General features: G+C 43.4%; 1 long non-coding RNA gene across 1 annotated transcript; it reads left to right on the top strand.

Annotated features, from left to right (window-relative positions):
* The first annotated feature begins 380 nt into the window (after positions 1-380).
* On the top strand, positions 381-25,245 carry LOC308639077. The gene is made up of 3 exons (XR_014019979.1): positions 381-740; positions 854-951; positions 24,644-25,245. It is a non-coding gene; the product is annotated as an uncharacterized lncRNA (long non-coding RNA).
* The last annotated feature ends 345 nt before the right edge of the window (positions 25,246-25,590 follow it).

The following is a 25,590-nucleotide window of genomic DNA, read 5'->3' as shown; positions in this document are numbered from 1 at the left end:
TCCGAATTGTGAACCCCTCAGATATTTCTGCTACTCTTTATGGTGTTTCCTAAGAATGGTTTTAAAAATGCTAATTGTTAATTTTTTCAGGTTGACTGACATCTAGGAAGGCCACACCCAAGGGCAGAGCAAGAGAAGGGGACACACAAAAGTCATATCACAGGGGCTGGGGATGTGGCTCAAGCGGTAGCGCACTCGCCTGGCATGCGTGCGGCCCGGGTTCGATCCTCAGCCCCACATACAAACAAAGATGTTGTGTCCCCTGAGAACTAAAATAAATAAATAAATAAATTCTCTCTCTCTCTCTCTCTCTCTCTCTCTCTCTCTCTCTCTCTCTCCCTCTCCCCCCCCCTGCTTCTCCTCTCTCTTTAAAAACAAAAAAGTCATATCACAAAGGGACAGGTGAGCATAGCTGGACCCACAGGGATGTAGGAGGGCTCGCCTATACAAGATGACACAGTCACAGGACCCCAAAGATTGGGGCTATCATCTGGGTTACTTAGGCAACCTGATGACAGAGTGAATAATGATGATGCCACACCAATCTGAAAGGGAGACAGATAGAGTCACATGCTAGTTTGGCCTCCCACAGAATGGGTCTCACTGAGTCTGGCTGTGTTATTTTATCTCCCCTGTTTTCCCGAGGTTATCCACATGCTCTGTGCAAACACCCAGCACCTCTGAAGCCTGAGGAATCTGAGGTCCCTTCTCTACTCCCTGCTCAAGTGACACAGTCCAAGGTTAACATGGATGCTGCGAGCAGGGCAGCTGTGTGATCCCGAAGGAGCCTGGGAGGGGGTGCCCTTCCCAAACTCCTCTTGCAAGATTTATTTTTTTCTTTCTTTCTTTTTAGAGAGAGGGGAGAGAATTTCAATATTTATTTTTCGGCTGACACAACATCTTTGTTTGTATGTGGTGCTGAGGATCGAACCCGGGCCGCACACATGCCAGGTGAGTGTGCCACGGCCTCAGCCATAACTCCACCACAGAAACAAAGAGCAATTAAAAAAAGTTACTTAAGGAGGTTGAGGTAGGTCTGGGAATGTGGCTCAAGCGGTAGCACGCTCATCTGGCATGCGTGCGGCCCGGGTTCGATACTCAGCACCACATACCAACAAAGATGTTGTGTCCGCCGAGAACTAAGAAATAAATATTAAAAATTCTCTCTCTCTCTCTCTCTCTCTCTCTCTCTCTCTCTCTCTCTCTCTCCTCTCACTCTCTCTTTAAAAAAAAGAAAAGAACCCATTGTTTTTTGAAATGGTCACCCATTCTCTCGCCTTCCCTCACGGGCGAGCAATTTCACTTACCTCCAAGTTTTAGACGTTCCCCGTACGGGCCACCAGATGCCAATGTCTGGGCTTGGCACAAGAATCACGAGCCACCACACACTTGTAGATTCAAACAGCAATTCTTTATTCCCGCACTCACACCGGCCTCTACAAACACATTCTGGGGAAAATCTCATTCTGCCTGCACAATTCACGTCCCAAAAATACCTTCTCAATTCCCGGAGAACTCAGCGGGAACTCAGGCAGCAGGAACGCCCTATTCCCAGCAGCAATAATCTTCAACCTCCAACTTCCCTAAACCCGGATTATCTTAAACCGGGAACGCCCTAAACTTGTCTTAAACTGGGAACGCCCTAAACCCGAATTGTCTTAAACCCGGATACTTCCCAAAACCTGCAGGATACACCCTAATCCTGGATCCACCCTGGTCCTTGAGCAGGGTCACCTTTCTCAAAGACACATGCAATGTCCAAGGCAAGTCCATTTAACATGGGGTACGCTGGCAAGGAAATTTCAATGTGTCATTCCTACTTGGCAATGGCCCTCAGCAATTGAGTGCACCTGGTTCAATTCCTGGCACCCCCATCTGTCTTCCCCCAAAAAAGCCAAGTGTTTCTTCTGATTTGCAGAATCGTGGTCTCTGGAGAGTTCATTGTTCTGCTCCCTTGCCAGCAAACCATTTTTTTCCCTGTAAACTCACAGCTGTGTCCTTATTGGATTGACATTGGGAAAGAGGATGGAGCCTTCAGGAACACCTTAACTTCATGTGTCCATGTCTCACAGCTGTTCAGTCTCAATTAATTGTGGTTTTGAAACATTTTGCCTGAATTTGGAAAGGTAGTACAAGAGAGCTGACTCATGGTGTCTGTTTTCATGGTGTAGGACTCACATCCTCTTATTTTCAAACTCTTTATCCATTTGTATCCCAGCAGTGACCCCTGCACATAGCAGAGAATTGGACCTTGTTTTCATTCTGTCTGTTGATCTCTACCTTAGGATAGGATTGTTCAGTCAATTGCCATATATTGTCACTGTTGATGTAGTTCGATTGATGTCTGCCCTTTTACACTCTTCTATTATGTCTTTTCCCCATCTATTCCTCTTCAGGATGTTATTGTTTTTAAACTGGCCATTAAACCCAGGGTTGCTGTAACACTGAACTACATGCCCTGCCCTTTTAAGTTGTATTTTGAGAGAGAGTGAGGCTACATTTCAGAGGTTGGGCTAGAATTTTTGACCCTAATGGCATGGTTTGTACCACTATCCCAGGATACTGCTCCAGTTTTGTCATTGTTATTGTTGTTTTTCTAAGAAAGAATTTATTGAACGATTTATTCAGTGATTCAGTTTTTTAATGTATTGGCTTAAAGATGTGTCATCATGTGTAAAAAATATGCTCCCTTGGCCAAAACCAAAGATGGCCTTGTTAGAGACCTGGCACTGTTAAACCACAACACAAGGAAAAGAACACAGACTCCAATTTTGAATCAACCTAAATCAAAATTTTATTTATGTACCCCAGGAGCTGGCCATGTCTGTCTGTCCTCAAACCCCAGGCTAAAGATACTCCAGCTCTTTCAGAACACATTTGTTTTAAATCAAACAACAACTCTTTTTTTAGAGAGAGGGAGAGAGAGACAGAGAGAATATTTTAATATTTATTTTTCATTTTGGGCAGACACAACATTTTGTTTTTTGTATGTGGTGCTGAGCATCATACCTGTGCCTCAGGCACGCCAGGTGAGCGAGCTACTGCATGAGCCACATCCCCAGCCCTCAGAACACATTTTTATAGCACAAAAGTTTGCAAAGGGGGGTGTCTTGAGAACTTCCAGATACCAGGATTTGGAAAAGCCTAATACAAAGGCAGGTAGTAGGTTAATAAACTACATGCCTTAACATTCCAAGGTAGGGAAAAAGTTCAGATCTCAACATCAGAATTTATGAGGTACCACTGAGGTTTCCGAGAGGGTTGTTATCTGGTCAGGGGGAGCCAAATATGGGTGACTTCAAGGCATGGGCAGGCATTCCAAGCAAGTTTAAAGATTGCAGTAATTTATACTAAAACAAAAATTCGTTTTCATGAGTTTTGGATGAGATGGATCCCAATCTTAAGAAGGAATTAGGCAGGGTTTCAGAGTTATATTCTCAAACCCACTATATTTATGCTCCCACCCACTTCTTTGTACCAAAATAGAAAAAGGGCTGGGGATGGAGCTCAGGGATTCCGTACCCCTGCCTTGGATTCAATGCACAGCAGTGGGGGAGAGCACCTAGAGTTGAGTTCTCAGTCCTAGACAGGTATGTGGCCACTATTCCACACTTCAGGGAATATGACTGTTAATATATAATCCCCCTCCCCATGGTCATTGGGAAAGTTGGTAGGTAGACTGAATTTGGGCCAGTGCACAAGATATGAAAGACTTCAATTAAAGCGAAGAGTAAAAATAAAGTTGTATTCACTTTCTGGGCAGGGGCAGATACTGAAGCCAGAAATAGACAGGCAGTCAGTACAGACAGGTAAATGGAGTCAGGTCTGATCAAGGACGCCAATGTTGAGAGAGTCTGGCAAGTTGCACACTGTCCCCTGAGGGATAGAAATTTGAATTCCTGGGCTGGGGATGTGGCTCAAGCGGTAGCGCGCTCGCCTGGCATGCGTGCGGCCTGGGTTCGATCCTCAGCACCACATACCAACAAAGATGTTGTGTCCACTGAGAACTAAAATAAATAAATAAATTTAAAAAAAAAAAGAAATTTGAATTCCTTCAGAGCTCTTGCTCTACCCTTATCATGGACCTGCCCTTGCTCCTTCCCGTTGCTAAGGTAGCCTCTCCCAGGAATTGCCCCTCCTTATAGAGAGCTATTAGGTTATTAATGTGTCCTTGGCTGCTACATCCTGCCCTTCTCCCTTCAGCCCCCCCTGTTTGTCACCATTGTGCCATCTCACCAAGCATTCCTGGGCCTAGTCACCAAGGCAGGAAGGAGAAAGATAAGGGGAAAGGCATGGAGAACACAGGAAGCCTAGGACTCATAGAAAGGCTGAACACCTTGCTTCTGGGAATACCAGGGTACCAGCTATGGCCCCCTCTCCATCCTGGGGAGAAGTCTATATTACTTCTTTTAAAATAAACCCTGCCTTGTGTGCTTGCCTGGGCTTGCATCTCTAATGTTCAAACTTCAACATGTGAGGGGGCAGAACTCCTCCCCAGTAACCAGCGGTATCAACACCACAGGCCACATGGGCCCCAAGTGGGGTTTCATATGCAGGCTTTATGGGCCGAGCTGAGCAGGGTTATTGTTTCTTTCTGGTTTTACTATCAGTTGAAACCCAGGAAGCTGAGAGCCCTGGGTCAGCATCTAGGGATATGGTGCTTACCAGGCAGGAGCAGGTGGCTTGTGGCTTTTCTTGAAAATGTTGGTGCCTCTGAACCACTGACATGGAACGAACACAAGGGAGGGGACCCTTCCTGAGATCAATTCAGGTCAGCCTGTGCAGTGGGGTGAAGTGTGTCAAGGGGTCACATGACCATGAGTTCACAGACATTTTATGACACACACAGATGCCTGAAGCCACAGACGACACCAAACCTACATACAGTGTGCCCTCTACACACATGCCTATGACTGATTGCCCTTTCTATAAAACCTGAGAGTCCTAGACAGCCCTGAAGAGAGGGCGGAGGACATCATGCCCTGGTCTTCGTGGTGAAGCTTCACTGATCAGAGTCCCTTTTCTGCTTGTCATCATGAATTTTTGTGTTTGGATTTGGGGTAAAGAGATGACCTGATGTGTGGGGTCACCAGAGTCGGATGGCTTCCAACAACTCCCTAATAGTGGAATGTAGAACATGGACATTAAGCACAAGGCGCTCATTTTATTTCAACCTCGCATTGCTGCCTTAGGGAATTGCCTCCCACAACTCCTTCCCCTCCATCCTGCTGGGGAGAGAGAACTGAGCCAAATCACCAACACCAATTGCTTCCTTTCTTAGCTCTAATTCCTCAAAAGATAAGTACTCCGGAGTTGATGAGAATTACTAAAATAATTGTCAAACTCTATTTATTTTCACATATCAAATATGTATGATACATATGATATTTTTAAATATTGTTTCAAGAATTTTGAGACTATCTCTTGCTAAGTTGCCTGAGGTCATACCAGCTGATACCATATATGTATATAGGTATCTTTTTCTTTGAGGTTCTGATTTTTTTTTTTTTTAGAAAGAGGAGAGAGAGAGAGAGAATTTTTTAATATTTATTTCTTAATTCTCGGCGGACACAAAATCTTTGTTGGTATGTGGTGCTGAGGATCAAACCCAGGCCTCATGCATTCTAGGCCAGCTCGCTACCACTTGAGCCACATCCCCAGCCCCTTTGAGGTTCTGTTGAATAATCCCTGTGGGGCTCGACCTCTGAGCTAGATCATCAACCCTTTTAATTTATTTTAAGGTAGTCTTTCCCTGTTTGTGAAGCCAGATTGAAATATTGTAGTGTGTGTAGCTAGGTAAGTGGGGTCTAATATCAGGTCCAATAAAAAATGCAATCTGATCTGATCCTGGGAAACCAAAAAAACACCTGAGAAGTGAAGTGTTCATGTTGTCATGGCCTTGGGCAGGTCCTTAATAAGGGTTAATGAAGTAGCTCCCAGTAAAATAGGGAGATGCTCATCAAACCACCCTACGCTGTTCCTGCCCAGGTTTCTGCTCCCCACCCCATAAGTCCACCCAATTCCCTCCCTTTGGCCTTCCACCCTCATGCCCAATCACCTGCACAATAAAGGAAAATAAAGGACAGGAATGTGGGAGGACAAAAGAAGACCTTAGGTTTAAGAGGGAGAAGACCCCCCCCTTCCAGGGATTCTGCCTTTGGGTCCCCTTCTTCCTGGGGTGGGGGGAGTCTTTTGTGCTTTCTCTTATTAAACCTTCCACTTTCCACTCTCCACCTGCTTCTCTGGTGTTATACTGCAGGATTCGGGAACAAGGAGTCCTCATGGTAAACAGCATTATCATTTGTTGATTTTCACCTGATTTTGGGCTCCTCCTGCCTTAGAGTCCTTAAGTAACTATTTTGTATATATGTTTTAACTGTTGTTTTTTTCTGTGGTGAGGTTAAAACCCAGGGCATCACCCGTGCTGGGAAAGCAGTCTCCCTCAGCCAGAGCTCAATCCCAGATGTTACCCTTTGTACCAAGTTCAAGCAAAGGCTTCCCACCTGGATTAGTTCCCAGCCCAGGAAAGAAGCTCCCCCTGAAAAGGGCTGGGGCCAAGGATCTGCCTCTCTAGGCAATTTTGGTTAGTGATTGGATAACCTTAGCTGTCAGTCACAATGCAGAGGCCTGACTAGGGGCGGCCCATTAGGGATGCTGGGGTGGAAGTGTCCAATCAGATCCGGACCAGAGGGGAAGGGCGGGCTTTGGAAATCTCGCGGGCTTTTTTTTCAGGACCAACTCTGCTCCTCCATTTCAGGCCCCACGTGCTCTGCCAAAAGGCCTCGGTGATTCTGAGCAGCCTGTGCTTCCCTCTATCTCTGGTGCCTTGAGGTCCTCAAGAGAACACCGTGTCCTCTAGAAAGACAAAAATGGTGAGTATGTGACGAGGGCTGAAGGGACATGGTCAGCATCTGCCTTGGGGCCCCCGCCAAGGGGTGAGCTGCAGAGCCTGGCGGAGTCACCTCTGGAGGTTGCCCTGGGTCTCTGTCCCCTGCTCCTGGGGGTTGGGCTGGATGGTAGAATCTTGAAGTCACCTCGCTGGCGGCTGACCCTAAGACTCTTCCACTGGTCCCTCGGAGTGAGCTGGGTTTGAGTGCCCAATGTTGGTACAGAGGGTGCAGCTGTAAGGGTCCGGCGAAGCGTCGGAGAAGGAGAGACCACACGAGACTAGCTCCATGCAATGGCAAGGGGGATTTATTAGGGATCCGTACCAGCGCGCTGGGGTTCTGTGCTCACTCAAGAAAGGAGAGCAGCCCAGAGCCCAGAGCAGAGGTCAAGCAGAGCTTAAGTACACTTTTTGGAGAGGGTGGGGGGCTTTGCATACATCAGAACAAATCATCATGAGGCACGGGAAAATTGAACAACAACTCTGATACATGATTAGTCCATTCATTGGCAGGAACAGGCTGGGCAGGGGTGATTGGTCACTTCCAAACTGAGTACACATTCAAACTGATTGGTTCGGGCCCTGTGCAGTTTGGCCAGTAGGGCGTTGTCTTAACTATCTCAGGAATCTGGGTGTAACAGAGGGACTTAATAGTACCTAATCTTTTACATTTTAATTCAAGGTTTCCAGCTTAGAATCTTTACCCTTTCATTCCCCACTCCTTTTTCTGACTACTTTTAATCTTAAAAGTAATGAATCATAATTATTGGGGAGTCTCATTTTTCATCTCTGTCGGTGGAGCATATTGCCTTCTGATTACCATGGGTTGTCCTGTGTTTCCTGGAATCATTTTTAGCATGGCCTCCATTTTAGATTTCACTCGGTATTAGACCCCGATTTATCTAACTACACTGACTACCTAACTTTAAATCTGGCTTCATTCCCCCCTCTAATTTGGGAACTCCTTACTGCTGTAAGGAAGGGGGACGAAGAGGATCTCTCTGGCTTCTTCAGGCTGAAAAGGGATGGTGTGGGGCAAGCAGTTTGGAGTCCCCCTTAAAAATATCGGGTCTATCGAGTGGTCCATGCTAAAAGTCCAATTGAGAAGTAATAGGCTGGAGGGCCATTCGAGTGATAGGTGGTCTATAAGAGAAACAAGAACTCATTAGTACTGGAACCATATTGATGCAGTAATAAATGCCACAGCACAGGAATATGCCAATGAGTACAATGACCAAGACAAAGATTAACAATGTTTTCCATCAGGCAGTACCAGGAACTAAGAGCTAAGATATTGTTTTCACAACAAAGTTGCTGAGGACATGGCTTCCATCTGAGCATATAAATCTTTAAGGATATTTGTCACATTGTCAGAAATGCCAGGGATGTAAACACAACAACTAACATTTAGGGTTACAGATGTCCTTTTTATTAAGATATAGTCTAATAATCTAATGCCATCTGATCCTGCAAAATCCTTTGCTAGTATGACCTCTGTGTCTAATAGAGAAATCTTTAATTCTGCTACTCAGGGCTGGATAACCATACTAGCAAACATCAAGCCTACCTGCATTGGTTAGAAATAAAGGCCTTAGACTAAAACTACTCTAGCAGTCCCTTTGACAGTTATCAGGCATTTCTGTCTAAGATTCTCTTTTGTAGCCTCCAGTCTACTTATTTATGGAAGTTACATTTAACTATTATTATCATTTAAGATGTCCAGGAACATCTGTGCTTTGGCTTTGACTGTCTTTGCTAAGTGTTTAAGATGAAGCAAGTCAAACTGACTTCTGTTCTACCTATTGTTAACAGTCAGCTGAGCCTCCTGGGAGTCCTCGGGAACTTCACAGCAGCTTCTCAGTTCTGCTAGTGCCATTTGCGCTGGGATGGGTCCAGGCCTTGCTTGACCATACAACTTCCCTCAGAAGCATCAGGGATGTCTCCCTTCTCTGATGACCCTCCTCTTTACAGCAAATGCACTGATTGGCCTTCTGCCCTCCACTGGTCTCATTAATCTCCCTGCTCGGGAAGTTATGTGGCCTAGAGTTGCAGAGCCCTTTGAAAAAGTTCCCTATTCCCTGATTCAGACTGACTCAGAGGGCAAGAGCCAAATTTTTAATTTTAAAACTTAATCTTAAACATCTAGCAAATAACTTAACAGCCTTATATTAAGAGTACTGAACTTTAATGTCTATCTCTCTATCCTGTAGGTGGCAACTCCCTATAACTCATTATCTTAAATTAACCCAGGTTGTGAGTTCTTAAAGCAGTACCTCTTTAAAACATTAACAGGCAATTCTTAAACCATCTATAGGCAAACTACAAAACAAAACTAACTAGGGTAAAAACATATTTAGTCTATGTAATAGCTACCTAGAATTTTGGCAGAGTACATCCCCTGTTTGGTATCCTGGAATCATGACAAAAACCAACTTTTGGGCACAACTTTGAATGCACTGAAATCTGGCCTACTTCACATGCAGAGAGTTGGGACATAGAGCCTTATCTCAAGTAAGGTGGGGCTCTTCATAAATCTTAAATACTATAGTTCTAAAGCTGATCTTTGTTTTTTTTTTAGACATCATTTTACAAAGCCTATATAAATTGTTGCTCAAGTTTACATGAATATTAGCTAACACAACATAATATCACATCTAAAACATGAATTAAAGGAAGGCTGGAAGCTTCTAACCTTTTGTTGGAAAGTAGCAAAGTATTTCTGTGTTTTACAATAAAACTTGATTAGGCTCTCATTAACTTAAAAATACATTTAAATTGTGTCTCATAGAACTTTACATATCTTAATGATAACAAGTCCAGTTATAGAACACAAATGATATAATTGAATCTCCAACATGTTTTTTTTTTCTTTGAACCTAAAATTACCATACAACTTTAGAACACCAGCTTGTAAAGCTTCTACCTTACAGACTTGTATGCCTGGAAGATATGAACACATTAGTAACATCACAATTACATTGATGATTTTATGCTAACCAAGTTTGGCTTTTAAAGAAATAACATAGCACAATTCTCTAAAACAACAGCACTTGTTTAACCAGCTGCTTAATTTCTTTAAGATTACTTGCTCAAAAACTTACTTATAACCAACTTGCACAGACCTTTTTTTTTTTATCACTTACTTAAACCCTCTTAATTACTTAATCACATAGACTCTCTTATCCAGAAACACATTTTCCCTCTATTAAATCCATACCTAGAACCTTTTAGTTTCTTTTTTTTATTTATTAACCTCCTTTTGTTCACAGTTTGAAACAATACTTGTAAACTTTTAAATTTAAGCAGAGTTAACATTTTATTAGGGCCTTTTTTTTGAACACCTAGAAAAACCTATAAGCTTAATTTAAGAATTTAAGACCTCCTTTTTTATCTATTTATACCAAATTTAAATTGAGCCATTTGAATCACGTGAATCAAAGATATTTGGATCCATTTTTAATTTTTTTATGAGCGCTCCACATCTGTTAATTGTCATATCACTGCAGGATATATGGACATACACACATACAGACATACCGACATACAACACATAACAAGAGTGTGCACACATAACAATAATAAAGGCCTCGTAGTTTTTCACAGATGAAATCTCCATTGCAATGTTTTAAAAAAAAACTCCAGTTGATCAAAAAATAGAACTTATCAGAAAAACATTAACTTGTCTGTAGGATAAAAATCATGAGCTCAAAAAAAACATAGAATCTAAGAAAAGGCAAAAGTCCTTTAATCTAGTTTGAGTTCCCATAAAAAGATACCTTTACCTTTTTTTTTTCCTTGGGCCTGAGTTCCAAGCTGCTTCTGTTTGCATATCAGCTTAAGCCCTGGCTAAGGTCTGGAAGGAGTAGGGAAAAACTGCTATTTTGAGCAGACACTTTAGGCCTGAGGCATTTTAGCCATAAGTCATATTTCCAGGTTTGGATGTTGAAAATTATGATACACATTTAAGAAGTAATTCCCAAAATTTTATATCTTTTTACATTTGAAAAACTTGCTCACATAAAACTGGAAATAGGATCTCTACCATCAGAAGAAATTTCTTTTGGACCTCTAAGCCACTTTCCTTGTCCTGAAGTTCCTAAAGTAGCATTAAGTTACATTAAATTTGCCTGAAAAACTTTAGAAAGAACCACACACTACCATGCATATCTGAAATTAAGCTTTAAAAATTTCTAAGACTGTTGCTATTTAATTATCTAATGTTATTTTAATAAGCCAGACCAACGTTTTAATTTAACACTTTTTTTCTAAATCTTACACACTGAGAGAAACAGATACCAAATCATAATTTACTATCCTTGCCTAAATCAATGCACTGTATACCTAGTGAAATCTCCTTAGGCTACCCAGTTCAAAATTGAAACTCTTTAGAACTATCTGAAATCAAACTAAGCAATTGCTTAAACCCAAGTTTTAAATGCAAGATAGTGCAATGCTTTAAAAACCCATTCAGATACCAGATTGTTACAATAAGAAATTATTTTTTTTTTAGACACACATTTAACCTAGTTTATCTTTAAGAAACAATCAGACAACCAGATAAGAATATATCCCTCCAAGTTTTGAACTCTCATTTAATTATGACTCCCATCCGTGGCACCATAGACTTTCCCACGAGTGAACCAGATGTTTTCACGTAGGGGCAACTATAGGTATAAATTCAAGGGTCTCAGTGTGACTGGCTTTACTGCATTCAGTGTCCCTTCTTTTTTTTTTAAGTAAACAAAGGTGGAGTAATCCTTAAAATGTAGATAAGAGATAAGGGAGTTCCCCAAAGCAAAATTGCTCTGGCAGCTGCTGGGAGTCCCTTAGTCTTATCTCCCACCCACAGGATTAGCTCCTCCAGTTTGGTTTGACCTTAGGCACTAGGCTTTTTTTTTTTCCTAACTTTTTAGTAGCCAGCTCCCAAAAAGCTCATCCTCTGCTTACAGTTATTTCGAGTGCTAGACTTCCCCAAGAAAGCTGAGTGGAGACTCAAATTTGTGACTGAAAATTTGGTTCCCATCTCTAAAGCCAATTAACACCAGTTTAATAATGAGGACAGGGCTTTGAGAAAAGTCAAAGCGAGATGTCAAAGTTGTTAAATCTCCAGCAGGCATCTCTATTTGCACTCAAGCTGATCACGGGAGGGAGAGAAAACATTGCTTTCCTAGTCTCAGTATTTAGCCTTAGTTGGAATCTATCATCTGCTTTGGGCTTCATTTTTAAGCAGCCCGACTCGAGGAAGACCCGTTCGATTCTTTTGCCCCGGGATTTGGTGATTGCAGCCGGGGAGGGCTGTAACATTCGGGGGGGGGGGTTTGGGGACCCGGTCCCTTCTACCCCCACAAAGGAGGGAGAGGGCCAGGTACTCCAGAGCCGCTTTTTCTGCTCCCCGGGAGGACGGAAGGGAGGGGCAATCCCCCGCCAACTCCGCCCGCTCTGCTGTGGTGCGAATGCGCCCAGTGGCAACTGGTTGCCGGCAGAGGAGGGGCGGTCCCCCGCGGACCTCACCCCCGATTCCGTCCGCCCGTCCCCCAAACCTGCGGGAGCATTCCCCCTCCCCCCCCCAGGGGAGACGACCACGGGCGGAGAGGACAGATGGGTGGAAGGGCCAGGAGGAACAGGGACAGGACGGATCCGCCATATCGCGGAATCCTCCCGGCAGACTGCGCGGACCCCACCCATACAGGAGGAGATTCGCAGAGGTCCTGAAAGGTTAGATCACCATGATCTGAATGGCCATGCGGCCCCGGCTGAAACGGGAGGGACTCTCCTGGGGGCCATTCAACTCCTAGGGTGGGCCACTCTGAAACGCAGGGAGAAAACACAAACGTGACGCAAACGCAGACACACAGTAAACGTTTAACACAAATTCAGAAGCAAAAATTAAAGACAGACAGTGAATTCAACAGAAAGAGTTGCCGGCAAAACCAGACGGGTTGGCAGCAACGAGGGTTCATCCGCCCCTCTACACCGACGAGGGTTCATCCGCCCCTCTACCTGATGGGGGGCACCTCCGTCCCCCCGAGTCCCCCAAAGCGTCCCTTGGGGGGTGGCCTGTGACTCCCCAGCATGTCTGCCGCCACCGCCAGGGGGAGCTTACGCTCTCCACTAACAGCCACACACACACACTGCCAACCCCACCCGAGGCTCTGAGAGCTTATGCCCTCTGGGGACTTACGCCCACCATTGAGCCGCCAGAGACCAAACCTGAGCGATCGAACCTGAGCAATTATGCTCTTTGGGGACTTACGCCCACCATTGAGCCGCCAGAGACCAAACCTGAGCGATCGCACCTGAGCAATTGCGAAAGAAGAACAAGGGGGAGAGAAGGAGAAGAAGGAGAGGGGAGAGAGAGAGAAAGAGAGAGAAAGGCGCCTTACTTACCCCCGAAGCAGTTCGTAGGTCTCCCTGTCCGGCGATGCGCAGTTCCCGGCCAACGCACCAAATGTAAGGGTCCGGCGAAGCGTCGGAGAAGGAGAGACCACACGAGACTAGCTCCATGCAATGGCAAGGGGGATTTATTAGGGATCCGTACCAGCGCGCTGGGGTTCTGTGCTCACTCAAGAAAGGAGAGCATCCCAGAGCCCAGAGCAGAGGTCAAGCAGAGCTTAAGTACACTTTTTGGAGAGGGTGGGGGGCTTTGCATACATCAGAACAAATCATCATGAGGCACGGGAAAATTGAACAACAACTCTGATACATGATTAGTCCATTCATTGGCGGGAACAGGCTGGGCAGGGTTGATTGGTCACTTCTAAACTGGGTACACATTCAAACTGATTGGTTCGGGCCCTGTGCAGTTTGGCCAGTAGGGCGTTGTCTTAACTATCTCAGGAATCTGGGTGTAACAGAGGGACTTAATAGTACCTAATCTTTTACATTTTAATTCAAGGTTTCCAGCTTAGAATCTTTACCCTTTCACAGCCTAGTCCTCCATGGTGAATGGCCCTGGGCTTCTGCTCTCTGGCCCCTAGGATTGGGCTGGGTATCCAGTCCCTGAGGTCAGCTGCGGAGCATGAGGCCCAGTTTCCCCTGGCAGGTGGCCCTGGTCTCTGTCCCTTGGCTTCCATTGTTGAATGGGCAGCTCCTGTCCCCAGCTTCCCCTCCCCTCCCTGCTGGTGGCCCGCCCCCACTCTTCCAAACGTGTAGGAAGCAGGATCCCAAATCCACTTTCCTTCCCCAATTTAGTTCCTCTGAAAGCTGCTGTAGGTCTTTCAATTGCAGTTGCCTCCTGTGTTCTAAAATGCCCCATCTTTTCCACTTCCCGTCATGAATATCTGGTCTTCCTCCTGTGTTTCTTTTTTTTTTTTTAAGAGAGAGTGAGTGAGAGAGAGAATTTTTAATATTTATGTAATATTTAGTTCTCGGCAGACACAACATCTTTGTTGGTATGTGGTGCTGAGGATCCAACAGGGCCGCATGCATGCCAGGTGAGCGCGCTACCACTTGAGCCACAACCCCAGACCCACTTTACATTTTATTTTGAGACATGATCTTACTAAGTTCCTTAGGGCCTCACTAAGTTGCTGAGGCTGGCTTTTAATTTAGCAGTCCTCCTGACCCAGTCTCTCAAGCTTTTGGGATTACAGTTGTGCCCCACTGTGCATGACTGACAAGAACATTTGTAAAAGAAAGTTATGCATGAATACATTAACCAAGTGCATTGGTAGGATCATCAGATGGGTGGCTACAGTCAAAAGGGAGAAATTTCTCCTGTAGGTCCTTTATTACATTGTTAGCTTTGGAAGATGGTAATTACATGTTGAGTGAGGTTGGTAATATATTCTGAGAGGTTCATTTGTTTGGAGAAATTTGGACTAATACAGAAATTAAGGTAATTGGTTTTGAAAGAGGTTAAGAGAGCCCAAGGTAATTTTTGCCTACCATACAGAACCCTGTCTTATACCTCATGGTGGTCTAGTTGCCCAAAGTCAGGTGGTCTGAAGGCTCATTGATATAGAGCAAGTTCATAGAGAACTTCATTTCACACCTGAAAAATTTCTGGGTTCTTTTTAATCTTTCTTAGTGTAGACACAAAATCTGATATTCTCAGCCAGGTTTTCTTTTGACATCTCAGAGAGTCCTATGTTCTGAGTCTCTATCCTTTCCTGTGGCTGCCACCATGTGCCCACAGCTGTCTTGCGCCCTGCATGGTACAAGAAATTTCAGGCCCTAGGACAGCTCCTCTTAGAGGACAGCCTAAGTTGTGAGGTACAGCCTCTTGGGGGATCAGCTGAGATCTTGGGCCTAAGGAATCTCCTGGAACAGGCCTCATCTAGACAACTAACTTCTTGGGACCTTGTTTTCCCCAAGATCTGTTCCCATTCTTTGGAGACAGGTGGCCAGTCAGGCTGTGGATGCTGGTGCTGAGGGGCCAGGTCAGCAGTGATTTCTGCACTTTCAGTCTCTCACAGTGTGAAGGAGCAAAACCTCTCCCAGAGCTTAAGGAACACCCACCCCAGTGCAGAGCTGTGCAAACCTGAAAAGCCTCATAGTCTGGAGTCATGGTCCAGGTCTCTTGGAGGGTGATCCTGGAGGCTTTCAGTGAGCAAGACCAGGAGGGAACATGTCCCACCTGTCAGGGACCTTCCCTGCCCCTTGAGCCTGACACATGTGTGCTCCCTCAGCACCAAAGCTTTCTGTGTATCACTTTGAAATGATGTGCTCACTTATATGAGGTCCAGGTTTATTTATTCAGAGCCAAATGGGATGGACTAATATTAAAGAGGCAAGACAGAAGTGAATTTTAAAAAGTCTAGTTGCATTTCCATTTTTAAAAATCCCAACTTACAGCCAGGTGCAGTGGTGCACACCTGTGATCCTTCCTGCTCCAGAGGCTAATCAGGAGTGTTGTAAATTTGAGGGCAGCCTTAGCAACTTATCCAGGCCTTCTGCAACCTGGTGAGACTGCATCTCAAAATAAAATATAAAAATGACTGGCATGTGGATCAGTAGTAAAATATCTCTGGGTTTAATCTCGGGGATACCAAACCTAAGGAAAAAAAAAACACCCACTTACCTAATTTACCATTTGCTACCCCTGAGTATGTATAGAATGTTTGTAAGATTTAATGTTGTCTTTTCAGTGATTTCAAATTGATATCCAATCCTAGATTCCAAAATGCCAGGTAAGATACAGAGAAACTCTGTCTTGCATTATTGCGGCAGAAATTGAGTCCAATTCTACAAAAATAGTGGTGAATAAATTTATGAATGTGATTTCATAAAAACTAGTATCTGTCCTTCACAAGGTGATGAATTGGACAAAGGATGACAGTTTTTCACTGTTGTTGTCTGGAGTTGGCAGCTTCATGTTAACTCTGGTTTTTTGGTTTCAGAAATGGAACCCAGAGTTGCTTAACCACCAGCCCCTTTTAGATTCTTTGTTTTGATACAGAGTCTCTTGCTACATCCCCTAGGGCCTCAGACTCCTGAACTGCTGGGGTTACAGCTGTGCACCATCACACCCGTCTCCATTGTAAATTTTAAGGACAATTTTGACAATATCTGAAACATCCAAGTATGATCATTTAATCACTGAATATCAGTGAAATAGTAAATGACATTCCTTTTCTGGAAAGGAGCGATACAACTGTCTAAATACATGTGTCTAAATAAGGGTGCTGATCCCCTCAAGAGCACTCCCCCTATGTCACCTGATTCCTGTTCCCTCCTAAGTGCCTCCTGCTAGGGCCAACCCTTTGGGAGCTGGCCTTTTACCTTATGAAATTTGGGAGCAACATGAATGCTCTCTCTACTCTCTCTGTCCTCTGCAACATTTTGGCTTGTCTTAGATACAGTCTGCTATTTTCAATTTTTTGAAAACTATTTTTTGTTGTTGCTATAGTTGGACACAATACCTATTTATTTATTTGTATGTGGTGCTGAGGATCAAATATAGGGCCTCTCATGTGCTAGGTAAGCACTCTACTGCTGAGCCAGAATCCCAACCCTCCTATTTCAATTTTAGATGTAGTTTTTCTTAAGTTTACCCTAAAACCATGCCCTAAATTTCACAGAATTAACTGAAATGCTCAGTGTTCTTTTTAGAGAGTGTAGATTATGGGAACATTCAACCTCCTTTGTGAGAAAGTGTGTTGTCTTTCCATTGATTTTGTTGTAATTTATGCCTCTAATTGTGTACCTTTTGTATTATAGTCATTTTTATCTCTTATTATGTGTATTTTAGGTGTTTTTTCTGTGTGTGTGTGTGTGTGTGTGTGTGTGTGTGGACTGCTGGAGATTGATCTGAGGGACACATACATGCTTGGGAAGTTTTCTACTACAGAGCTACTCTCCAGTCCAAGAGAATTAGTATTGTAGACTATTGTTTATTTATTTGCTTACTTATTGAGTGCTGGGGATTCATGCCGTGGACTTGCTCATGCTTAGTTCTCCTCCAGAAATGAATTTCAATTTGTGAGCAGAGTTCTGGTGTTTTAGTGGGAAATAAACCTACAGGCACTTGACCACTGAGCACATTCTCAGCCCATTTTTATGTATTTATTATTTCTTTTTCTTTTCTTGTTTTATATTTTATATAGTTGTAGATGAACAAAATACATTCATTTTGTTTGTTTACTTTTTATGTGGTGCTGAGGAACATATCCAGTACCTCAAACATGCTAGCAAGTGCTATGCCACTCAGCTCCAATCCCAGACTCCCTTTTAATTTTTGATGAAGACAAGTCTCACTAAGTTTCTGAGGGTCTTGCTAAGTTGCTGAGAGTGGCCTCCAACTTGCCATTTCTCTGCCTTGTGGCTGAAATTACAGGTGCACCCTACCACACCAGCAGTTGGAATGACATTTTTTTAACTTATTTTTTATTTGTAGTTGGACACAATACCTTTATTTTAGTTCTTCATTTTTATGTGGTGCTGAGGATTGAACCCAGGGTCTTGCACGTGCGAGTCGAGTGCTCTACCACTGAGCTACAACCCCAGCCCCTGGAATGACTTTTGAAGACTTATCATCCAATTTATTTCCAGATGGAAATAGTATTGAAAATCAGTTTCTTTGCTTTTGTCCATAGTTTTGAAATTTGTACGTATGACTCTTTGCTTTATTCTTGCATTATTATGAAAATGGTATTTAGCATTTACTATTATTTCTTATGTATATATTTGTAAAACTTCATGCCTTGGTAGTTTATTTAGTTTATTAGTTAGACTTTGTTTTTCAGAGGAATTTGTGGCTTACATAGTTTATTAGTCAGTGTTCTCTAGAGGAACAGCATCAAGAGGAAGTTTGATTATAAAAGGGGACTTATTGGATTGGTGTACTTGACCTGAAGCTGGATGTCCACAGTGGCCATCTGCAGCTGGAGAGCTTGAGAAGTAGTAGCTGCAGAGTCCAAGAGGCTGAAGCCTCAGAACAACAGGGATCAGTGGTGCTGCCCTAGTCCAGACCAAAGGTTCTGGAAACTCTCTGGAGAATCACTGGCAGAGTCCACTTTGGGAGAGTGAACAAGGCAGTGTCTGATACCCTCAGGCCATTGCTTAGCAAACAAAAACCCACTGAGAAGAAAGGAGCTTGCTCTGCTGCTGCTTCCTTCTTCTTTCAACTTTTGCTCCACCTAAGACACAGTCCTATTGGATGGTGCTGCGCACCTTAAAAATGTTTGCCAGTTTGGCTCACTATCCCGCATGCCAATCATTTGTAGACATACCCTCATGGACACATGCAAAATCTCATTAATTATCAGTATCTTTTAATTCAATCAGGGTGACAATTAAATGTGTCATTACTCATAGTATGGAATACCCCTTCTCTCCAGCTGATAGTCTCCACTGTTTTCAAAATATTGCATTGGTGTAGGGTGTTTGTTAGTTACTAAACCAGTGTTGAACATTTGACCAAGAGAATGGATGAAGCAACATGTTATGATAAGCCAAAGTTCATCCTTTACCTTAGGGTTCCTCCTGGAATCATGTGAACACCATGCATGTTGAGTGTAGATTTCTCATGCTGTCAATCTCTCCTGGCCTCCACTATACATTTGGTGGGATATTTTAGATCTCAGTGACCTTGGAGGATGTGGCTGTGAACTTCACCCAGGAGGAGTGGGCTTTGCTGAATCCTTCCCAGAAGAACCTTTACAGAGATGTGATGCTGGAAGTCCTCAGAAACCTGTCTTCTATAGGTAATAATGATGTTTTTAAAGTTAATCAAATAGAGAACTCATGTTTATTTTGGTCATTTATGTAGAAGGTGAAAAGGGAATCAGTTGGTGAATTATTGCAGCATAAATAACATGTATCATTTGGCAAAGCATTGTTAGCTCCTGATTATTCATAAAGATTGTTCTGTTCTCTCATTTTAGGAAACAATTGGCAAGACAAGACCACTGAAGTTCATACTGAAAACTCTGGGAGCAATGTAAGGTAAGTGTCCTCACAAGAGGAGTCCATGAGGGGGTCTGAGAACAGTCATGTAATATTCAAAGCAAACCAACGAGAGAAGTATGCATAAATTGAGAAGTATTTATTCTTATAGTGCTTTTTACCTGAAATATATACTTAGCTGTAACAGATATTCTGTCTTTTCAAAGTATTTGACATGCAAAAAGTATATGAAATTGCATATGTGGATATCACTATTTGGATAATAGCCATAGAAAAGCTATGTTGAAAAGGATCGTTTGCTTTAAATCTCCTTATTTTTAGGCAAGTTGAACAAGTCAGAAAACCTAGCCTTTACCTGATGTTGGTAGTAATGTAAAGATCTATCAATACATAGAAAATTGTGAATGAATCAAGCATTGATTATGTGCTGGTCACTTGTTCTTTAAAGAAGTCATATGGTAAACTCAAAGGCACAAAATAGTGTGGGAAAACCTTCAAATTGATTCCAATTCTTAATTGAACAAAGAAAAATTTTAATAGAGTAAATCCATGTCACTTGATTATGTGTGCAAAAGACTTCATATGACCTTCATTCCTTCATAGGCAGATCACATCTCTCTCTGGACACAAATACTACAACCATGAGGAATGTGAAGAGAAGCCATCTGAATTTAAACAATATAAGAAATCTCTGGTTTCTCCCAAAAATGTTCACACACATATGTTAATAGAAACTGGAGATGGACCTTATGGATGTACAGTAAGTGGGAAAGTCATCCATCATTCCAGTGACATTCAAAGGCATGGAGATACTCATACTGGGTGGCAACCCTATGAATATCAGCAATGTGGTGAAGCCTCGTCTTCTCCCACGGGTGTTCCAAGACACATGAGAACACGCAGTGAACGTACACGTTTTCAATGTGAGGTATGTGGAAAAGCCTTTTGTTTCTCCTCTGTATTAAGAAGACATGAAAGAACTCATGCTGGAGAGAAAGTGTATGAATGTAAACAAGGTGGTCAGACCTGTATTTCATACACAAGTCTTCAAAGGCACAGGATCACACACATGGGGAATAAAGGTTTCAAATGTAAGGTATGTGGGAAAGACTTTGCTTTTCCCAGTTTACTTAAAATACATCAGAGAATGCATACTGGAGAGAAGCCCTATGAATGTAAGCAGTGTGGGAAAGCCTTCACTCAGTCCTCTGTCCTTCACTCACATGAAAAAATTCATACTGGAGAGAAACCCTATGAATGTAAGCAGTGTGGAAAAGCCTTTGCTATATCCCATCAGCTTCATATACATGGCAGAATACATACCAGAGAAAAGCCCTATGAATGTCAACAGTGTGGAAAAGCCTTTACTAATGCCTCCTGCCTTCAGAAACATGAACGGACTCATACTGGAGAGAAGCCCTATGAATGTAAGCAGTGTGGGAAAGCCTTCACTCAGTCCTCTAACCTTCACTCACATGAAAAAACTCATACTGGAGAGAAGCCCTATGATTGTAAGCAGTGTGGCAAAGCCTTCACTCAGTCCTCTAACCTTCGCTCACATGAAAAAACTCATACTGGAGAGAAGCCCTATGATTGTAAGCAGTGTGGCAAAGCCTTCACTCACTCCTCTAACCTTCGCTCACATGAAAAAACTCATACTGGAGCGAAGCCATATGATTGTAAGCAGTGTGGCAAAGCCTTTGCTACATCCCCTACGCTTCACAGACATGAAAGAATACATACCAGAGAAAAGCGCTATGAATAACAACAATGTGGAAAAGCTTTTGCCACATCCTGTCTGCTTCACACACGTGAAAGAATAGATACTGCAGAGAAATAGTATGAATGAAAGCAATTGGTAAACTTTTCTGTTATTACTGTTGCACTCATATACATGTAGGAAGTTACTGGAGAAAAATCCTTTGAATGTAAAACCTGGTAAATCAATATTTCATGTCATCCTCAAAGACAAGAAAAGGCTCACACTGCTGAAAATGTGTGTGTGTGTGTGAGAGAGAGAGAGAGAGAGGGAGACAGACACTGGGGATTTAGTCTGGTTGTGCTCTACCACTTAGCTACATTCCAGTTACTTTTTATTTTGAGACAGGGACTTGCTGCATTTCTTAGGGTCTTCCTAAGTTGCTGAGGCTAGCCTCCAACATTGATCCTTCAGAATTAGCCTCTCAAGTCTCAGGAATTAAAGGCATACACCACCACTTCCAACTGAGTAACTCTTTAAATGTATAAAATTATCACAAATCATTCCATTTTCCCTGTTGCCTTCAAAGCCATTTCATTCACATTGAAAAACAAACCCTCTGAATGTAAGCAGTGTGGCAACACCTTTGCTCCATCCCATCAGCTTCATAAACATGAAAGAATACATACCAGAGAAAAGCTACATCCTGTTAGCTTCTCATCTAGCCTCTTTTTCTTCTCATATATGAAAACACAGAGAGAAGCCCTGTGAGTGTGAGAAATGTGGGAAATCTAGTTTTCTCAGTCTTTTACTAAGGTGTCAGAAGATTCTTTTGGAATAAAAATAATAAATCCTATGCAAAAAAGAAATATAACTTGTTGAGCTGTTCTAGTTTTGTTCCGTTGTATGAAAGGACTCATACTGTAGAAAATGCTGAGGATAAGCCATGTGGGGCAGTATTCAGCTTTCAGAGTTTTCTTCAAAGACGAAGAATCCACATCTGGGAAGATCCTTTTTCTGTCTTTCAAAATTGTAGTAAGACTTTCAACTTTCCAGGTCCCTTAGAACAGCATTTAAGAAACCACACTGGAGAAAAGCCCTGTATGTAGAAATGTGGTAGGACCTTTGCTTGTTTCAGATCCATTTGAACTTGTTCAGACTTGAGGATATTTTTATTTTATTTCATTTTATGTATTCATTTTGAGAAAAAAACTGTAGGTGTGTGAAAATGTTTGTGCCTTCATTTCATTGTTTATCTATTCAGAGGCCACAAAAATGCACCGTGGGTTGGAGAGGAGCATTGCATCAGCATGAAGATTTGAAAGCAACATGTTTTTCTCTGTTAAATCTCTCTTGTTTTTAGATTAGATTTTCCTGTATTTTAAATCTTTTGTGTCTAATGTTTCATTACATATTCTGTATGTTAGTTTAGGCCTCTCCACTCCAGCCTTTGGTACAGATTGGTGAAATGTCTCTCCTGAACTTCTGTTTTCTCTGTCTTTGTTCACATTTCACCCAGGAGTGCTCCACCACTGAGTTTCTCCACAGTCCTTTTAATTGTTGTTTTTTGAGATGGAGTGAGGCTGGGAGCTGGGACCATAGGGATGTGTCTGTGTAACCTGAAGGTGGGCTCTTTCTTTTCCTTGATTGCTTATTGAGCTGTGGATGACTCTGGGACCACACTCTTGTCACTTGTGCTTGTTCTAAGTCTCATGTATTTTGCTGTATGTAAGCACATTAAAGAGCATTAGAACATAATGTCATTTGTGTATATTATTTGGAGAGGCACTTTCTCAAAATATGTTTTGCCCTATGCTTGAGTTGCTCTTTTTTTCCCAGGTCTGGGGACCCAATCCTGCCTTGTGCATGCTAGGCAGGCATTCTAGCACTGAGCACGCCTGTAGCTCTGGTGGTGAGTTTGCTGTTGTTGTGTGTGTGGACCCCACTGATGACCACATCAGCAGATGCAGCTCTGCAGGTGTTTCCTCCACAATGGCAGATGGTCTCTTGCTTCTTAAAGGTCTTTTATACCAGTGAATTTTTAAAAACACTACATCCAACTTAGCTTTTCTCCCCATGAATAATACTTAGGTGGAATATTCTAGAAAACTCAGGCTTGATTTCTCTCTGTGTTTAGAGTAGCTCTGTAGCCCTGGGAATATTGTGTGATGGTTTTAGGTTTAAGGTTAAGAAAACTGGGCTGGGGATGTGGCTCAAGCGGTAGCGCGCTCGCCTGGCATGCGTGCGGCCCGGGTTCGATCCTCAGCACCACATACCAACAAAGATGTGTCCGCCGAGAACTAAAAAATAAATATTAGAAATTCTCTCTCTCTCTCTCCTCTCTCAGTCTCTCTTTAAAAAAAAAAAAGGTTAAGAAATCCTACTTAATGCACTCTACATGATGAAAGGCTTGGTAAGGAGTGTCCCAGTCTGATGTGCTAATATAGTGGCACTCCTTTCTCCACCAAAGAATCTTAAATTAGCTTCTCGAGAGACCTTCACCATAATTTTCTTTCAACAAAATGTCAAGAGCAGATTTTACAAAGATCTCAATGTGGGTTATAACACAGACTTCTGCTTTTGTGGTAAAGCTTGGAAAACCTCTGACTAATCTTACAATTGGTACACAAAGTACTTTCTGTGAACTAAAAAAATATATAATCTTCAGGTATACACCTACAGAAAATATAAACCTCTATCCCTGTCCCACTGGGTGTCAATGAAGATCAATGAAATTACAAGCAGTGAACCAAAAATTTTTAGGTGATACACCTCAGAACCCTGCAGCTAATAAATCTAATCCTGGAACATCCTTGGGTGTCTGGCTTCATGTGCCCTACATCATTGATGCAGCTGCAGCCTGCCATCAGGTGTCATTCTGCAGTATATGCTGGGGAGAGGGCTGTTTCTGCTCAGGCTAAAGGATTAAAGTGAACAACCCCAAAGCTGTGGAGACACATTTTCTATCATGTCCAACTACAGCATCAACTAGTTATGAAAATTAAAGGTTTCCCTGGCTCATGAGAATGAGAGGATCTGGGAAAGGGCTGTCACGGATGAGGGATGGGGACATGTGCTCTTTTCATAACCTTCCTTTGATCCCAGGAAGAGGCTGCCAGGTTCCCTTCTCATCAGAGTTGGAGGGACTCATAGGTGCTCCTTAGGCCCCAGCTTCACCTGCTGATGAGGAAGAGGGTGCACCTGACATTGTGTGAGGAGCTTCTTCCACTGACAGGGCTTTGACCTGCAGGCCAGGATGAAAGGTTAGGAATGTAAAGGTTAAGTTTTGTTTTCTTGATTGAGTTTAAGTTCTGTTTTCCTGAAACCTGAAATCTATGTAGGTGTCAAAACAATTCCTGGAAAAACCGTTAAATGTATGTTGAGAAAAGTCTCCAGACCATCTGGTTGCTCTGTACAAACAACCCTCCTGCATTCCCTGACCTACACGTGAATTCCCCAGTTCAAACAATGTATATAAGCTCTGCTTAAGTTGTTCTCCGGCTCTCAGCTCCTCTCAAGTGAGCTCTGAGCCCCAGCATGCTGGACCCCCAAGAAACCCTCTGCTGTTGCATGAGACAGTCTCTTGGTGGTCTCTTCCTCCGACGCTCAACCGACCTTAACAAGGAGACTGCAAGGGAGCTGGGTGTTCACAGGGCCATCCTCAGAACCATGGGCCAGTCTCCTCACCCCCATGCCTCATTGTGCTGCAGCTGTCATCATTCAACAGTGACCACGTGTCCCTGTCATGTGGAAGAAGGCCCCAAGCATCACCAACATGCAAGGGGAAGAGGCCACAAATCATTTAACTTGGGAAACCAGGAGGCCTGAGACTGAAGCCATCCAGGCCTCTCTGACGAAGGCCAAGGTAGGAGACAACCCTGGGCAGAGCATAGTTTTGGTGTCCTCAGCCAGAGCAGCATGTCAACACATGTGTGGCCACCTCCTCCTCTGACCCCCTTCACCAGAAGGAAACCAGGCCTCTGGAGAGACACACCCATCACAGGGAGCAGGGATGGAGCCAGGAACCCTGTCCAGCTGTATGACTCCTGGGACCCACGTGTAGCCTGAGCTTTCCCCAGAACAAGGCAGAACTCCCACACCCAGTATCTTTAATTTTCCCTTTAAAACAAGAAAAAGGGGGCTGAGAGGATTCATCTGGGTGCTTTTCTGGCCAGGCATCTAGTATGGATGGGCTGGCACTGGGGTGGGCAGCAGAGTCTCAGTCCTCTCCCCCCACTCCAAATCCCCCTCCAGGGAAACCCTTGTGTCTTGGCTGTTGAGCTGCCCTTGCTGCCAGAGGACAGCCCCACCTCAACCTGAAGCCCTCTGTGGTGTCCTGACCATGGGAAAGCTGGTCATCCCTCAGGGCTGTTTGACACATCTCTGGGTCTCATGTTCCTACTCGATTCTTTGAAATGCCCAGAGCTCAAGGCTGAATGCACCCAAGTAGCCAGAACTGAAATCGGGGGGCAGAGTTGGGTCCACTTCTCACCATATTTCTTGTTCTGGGTCCCAAGGGCTGATGAAACATGGGGATGAGGGACTTAGGCAGGCCTGGGATTGTCACTGTCCTGGAAATGGCTGCTGGAGAGGTCTGTGCAGAACCCCAGATCACATCTGCAACCCACGTGGCCTGGGACCTGATCCCCACTTTAAG

Source organism: Spermophilus citellus, assembly GCF_964194105.1.
Source record: "Spermophilus citellus genome assembly, chromosome: X".
NCBI lineage: Eukaryota > Metazoa > Chordata > Mammalia > Rodentia > Sciuridae > Spermophilus > Spermophilus citellus.
The sequence above is the reverse complement of the archived record's forward strand: the minus strand, read 5'-3'. Positions and strand labels throughout refer to the sequence as shown.